The sequence below is a fragment of the Salvelinus sp. IW2-2015 genome, unplaced genomic scaffold, assembly GCF_002910315.2.
Source record: "Salvelinus sp. IW2-2015 unplaced genomic scaffold, ASM291031v2 Un_scaffold3009, whole genome shotgun sequence".
Taxonomy (NCBI): Eukaryota; Metazoa; Chordata; class Actinopteri; order Salmoniformes; family Salmonidae; genus Salvelinus; species Salvelinus sp. IW2-2015.
In genome coordinates, this window is record NW_019944301.1 from 37,993 (window position 1) to 42,957 (window position 4,965).

Genomic DNA, 4,965 nt, shown 5'->3' on the forward strand with positions numbered 1-4,965 from the left:
CAGTAAGAAGCAGACATGCTTGGCAGGATGGGGAGGAGAGAGGAGGTGTTACGGTAACAGTAGAACCAGCATGCTGAGGATGAGGAGGGAGAGGAAGGTGTTACAGGTAGCAGTAGACAGACATGCTGCAGGATGGGGAGGAGAGAGCGGGGTGTTACAGGTAAGGTAGAACAGACATGCTGCCGGATGGGGAGGAGAGAGGCAGGGGTGGTTACAGGTACAGTAGGAACAGACATGCTGGGCAGGATGGGGAGGAGAGAGGCGGGTGTTACAAGGTACAGTAGACCAGACTGTGCAGGAGGGGGAGGAGGAGCAGGGTGTTACAGGTACGTAGAACCGACCAGACATGTGCAGGATTGGGGAGGAGAGAGAGGGTGTTACAGGTACGTAGACGCAGACATGCTGCAGGGATGAGGAGGAGAGAGGGGTGTTACAGGTAAAGTAGAACAGACCAGACATGCTGCAGGAATGAGGAGGAGGAGGCAGGGTGTTACAGGTACAGTAGAACAGAATGCTGGCAGGTGAGGAGGGAGAGAGCAGGGTGTCTACGGTAAAGTAGAACAGACATGCTGCCGGGATGGGGAGGAGGAGCAGGGTGTTACAGGTACGTCAGAACCGACATGCTGCAGGATTGAGGAGGAGAGAGGAAGGTGTTACAGGTACAGTAGAAAGACATGCTGCAGGGATGGGGAGGAAGAGGAGGGTGTTACAGGTAGTAGAACCCGACCATGCTGGGCAGGTGGGAGGAGAGAGCGGGTGTTACAGGTACAGTAGACCGACATGCTGCATGCATGAGGAGGAGGAGAGGGTGGTACAGGTACAGTAGAACGCAGACATGCTGCAGGATGGGTGGAGGAGAGGAGGAGGGGTGTTTAAGGGTAAAGTAGAAGACTGCTGCAGGATGGGAGGAGAGAGCAGGGTGTTTACAGGTACAGTAGAACCAGACATGCTTGCAGGATGGGGGAGGAGAGAGCAGGGTGTTAGCAGGTTAGTGAAAAGAATGCTGCAGGATGAGGAGGAGAGAGCAGGGTGTTACGGTAAGTAAGAACCAGACATGCTGAACCAGGATGAGCGAGGAAGAGGGCGGGTGTTACCGGTACAGTAGAGACATGCTGCAGGATGGGGAGGAGAGGGAAGGTGTTACAGGTTAGCGTAGACAGACTGCTGAGGATGAGGAGGCGAGAGGAAGGTGTTACAGGTCAGTAGAAAGACATGCTGCAGGATGGGAGGGAGAGAGGGGGTGGTTTTAAGGGTAAGTAGCAAGACATGCTGCAGGATGGGATAGAGAGAGAGGAGGGTGTTAAGGTAAGTAGAAAGACATGCTGCAGGATGAGGCGGAGAGAGCAGGGCTGTTACGGTACCGTAGACAGACAGAATGCTGCAGGAATGGGGGGAGGAGAGAGGAGGGTGTTACAGTCAGTAGAACCAGACATGGCTGCAGGATGAAGAGGAGAGGAGGAGGGTGTTCAGGTCCAGTAAGAACCAGCATGCTGCAGGATGAGGAGGAGAGAGGAGGTGTTTAAGGTAAGTAGAACCAGAAATGCTGGCGGATGGGGAGGGAGAGAGAGGGTGTTCAGGTACCGTGAACCAAGACATGCTGCAGGATGAGGAGGAGAGAGCAGGGTGGTTACAGGTAAGTAGAACCAGTAACATGCCTGCGGATGGGGAGGAGGAGAGCAGAGGTGTTACGGTAGTAGAACAGACTGCTGGCAGGAATGGGGAGGAGAGGAAGAGGGTGTTACAGGTACAGTAGAACAAGACATGCTGGGGGATGGGGAGGAGGGAAGGTGTTACGGTAAGTAGAACAGACGAGCATGCTGCGATGAGGCGGAGAGAGCAGGGGTGGTTACAGGTAAGTAAGAACCAGACTGCTGCAGGATGGGGAGGAGAGACCGGGTGTTACAGGTATCAGTGAACGACATGCTGGTAAAGATGAGGAGGAGCGAGGGGTGTTACAGGTGTAGAAGCGCGACATGCTGCAGGATGGGGGAGGAGAGAGCAGGGTGTTTAGGGTAAGTAGAACAGACATGCTGCAGGATGGGGAGGAGAGAGCGAGGGTGTTACGGGTAGTAGAACAGACATGTGCAGTATGGGGAGGAGCGAGGTAGGGTGGTTACAGGTAAGTAGAACCGACTGCTGCTAGGATGAGGAGGAGAGAGCGGGTGTTACAGGTACGTAGAACAGCCATGGCTGGCAGGATGGGGAGGAGGAGCCAGGGTGTTAGCAGGTACAGTAGAACAGCATGCTCAGGGATGAGGGAGGGAGAGAGGGAGGGGTGTTTAAGGTACAGTAGAACAGACATGCCTGCCGGATGGGGAGGAGAGAGCGGGTGTTAAGGTGCAGTAGAACCAGACATGGCTGCAGGATGAGGAGGAGAGAGAGGGTGTTACAGGTACGGGTAGAAACAGAACAGACCTGCTGCGGATGAGGAGGAGAGAGCAGGGTGTTACAGGTACAGTGAACCAGACTGCTGCAGGTGGGGGGAGGAGAGAGCAGGGTGTTACAGGTACAAGTAGAAGACAGCTGCAGGATGGGAGGAGAGAGCAGGGGTGTTTACAGGGTACAGTAGAACCGACTGGCTGGAGGGTGGGGAGAAGAGCGGGAAGGTGGTTCAGATACAGTAGAACAGACCAGACATGGCTGCGGATGGGGAGGAGAGAGCAGGGTGTTACAGGAACAGCAGAACAGAGCATGCGGGCAGGATGGGGAGGAGAAGAGCAGGGTGTTACAGGTACAGTAGAACAGCTGCTGCGGGATGGGAGGAGAGAGCAGGGTGTTACAGGTAAGTAGAACCAGGACATGTGAGGTTTGAGGAGGAGAGAGAGGGGTGTAGGTAAGTAGAACGGACATGCTGCGGATGGGGGAGGGAGAGAGCAGGGGTGTTACAGGTAAGTGAACCAGACATGCTGAGGATGAGGGGAGAGAGCAGGGTGTGTTAAGGTACAGTGAAGCAGAAATGGCTGGGCAGGATGGGGAGGAGAGAGCAGGGTGTTCGGTACAGTAAACAGACTGTGCAGGATGGGGAGGAGAGAGCAGGGTGTTAGGTAGCAGTAGACAGAATGCTGCAGGATTGAGGGGAGGGAGAGAGGAGGGTGTTTCGGTACGTAGACCAGACATGCTGCAGGATGGGGAGGAGAGAGAGGGGTGTTACAGGTAAAGTAGAACAGACATGCTGCGGATGGGGGAGGAGAGGAGGGTGTTTACGGTAGTAGACCAGACATGCTGCAGGATGGGGGAGGAGAGAGGAAGGTGTTAGAGGTACAGTAGAACAGACAGACATGCTGCAGGATGAGGGAGGAGAGGCAGGGTGTTACAGGTAAGTGAAAGAATGCTGCAGGATGGGGAGTGAGAGAGCAGGGTGTTACAGGTCAGTAGAACAGACATGGCTGCAGGATGAGGAGGAGAGAGGAGGTGTTTTAAGGTACAGTATGAACCAGACATGCTGGCAGGATGGGGAGGCGAGAGCAGGGTGTTAAGGTAACAGTAGAACCAGACTGCTGCAGGATGAGGAGGCAGAGAGCGGGTGTTACAGTACAGTAGACATCCAGACATGCGCAGGATGGGGAGGAGAGCGCGGGTGTTAAGGTACAGTAGAACCAGACTGCTGGCGGATGAGGAGGAGAGAGCAGGGTGGTTTACAGGTACAGTAGAACCAGACATGCTGCGGATGGGAGGAGAGAGAGGGTGTTACAGGTAAGTAGAACCAGACTGCTGCAGGATGGGGAGGGGAGAGCAGGGTGTTACAGGTACAGTAGAACCAGCATGCGCAGGATGGGGAGAGAGAGCAGGGGGTGTACAGGTACAGTAGAACCAGACATGCTGCAGGATGGGGACGGAGAGAGCAGGGTGTTACGGTAGCAGTAGAACAGACATGCTGCAAGATGGGGAGGAGAGAGAGGTTGTTACGGTAGAGTAGAACAGACATGCTGCAGGTGGGGAGGAGAAGAGGAAGGGTGTGTACAGGGTACAGTAGAACCAGACCAGACATGCTGCAGGATAGGGAGGGAGAGAAGCAGGGTGTTACAGGAACAGCACGAAACAGACATGCTGCGGATGGGGGGGGAGAGAGCAGGGTGTTACAGGTACAGTAGAACAGAACTGCTGCAGGATTGAGGGAGGAAGAGAGCAGGGTGTTACAGGTACAGTAGAAAAGCCATGTCTGGAGGATGAGGGGAGGAGAGCGGGTGTTCAGGTACAGTAGACAGACATGGCTGGCAGGATGGAGGGAGGAGAAGAGCAGGGTGTTTTTTACGGTACAGTAGAACAGACATGCTGCAGGATGGGGAGGAGAGAGCGGGTGTTACAAGGTACAGTAGAAACAGACATGCTGAGGATGGGGAGGAGAGAGCAAGGGTGTTCGGTAAGTAGAACGAGACATGCTGCAGGATGGATGAGGAGAGAGGAGGGTGTTTACCGTAGTAGGAACCAGCAGACATGCTGGAGGATGAGGGGGAGGTAAGCAGGGTGGTTAAGGGGTCGTGGAACAGACATGTGGCAGGATGGGGGGAGAGAGAGAGCAGGGTGTTACAGGTAAGTAGAACAGAACATGCTGCAGGATGAGGAGGAGAGAGGAAGTGTTACAGGGTACGTAGAACAGAATGCTGCGGATGGGGAGGAGAGAGGCAGGGGTGTTACGGTACAGTAAGCACAGACATGCTGCAGGATGAGGAGGAGAGAGGAAGGTGTTACAGGTACGCGGTTGGGGGTTGCGGGGGTAGAAACAGACATGCTGGGCAGGATGGGGATTGGAGAGAGGCAGGGTGTTTCAGGTACAGTAGAAAGACAGACTGCTGCAGGATGAGGAGGAGAGAGCAGGGTGTTACGGTAGCGTAGACCAGACTGCCTGCAGGATGGGGGAGGAGAGAGGGGGTGGTTTACAGGTCAGTAGAACAGACATGGGCTGCGGATGAGGAGGAGAGAGAGGGTGTTACGGGTACAGTTGACAGACATGCTGCCGGATGAGGA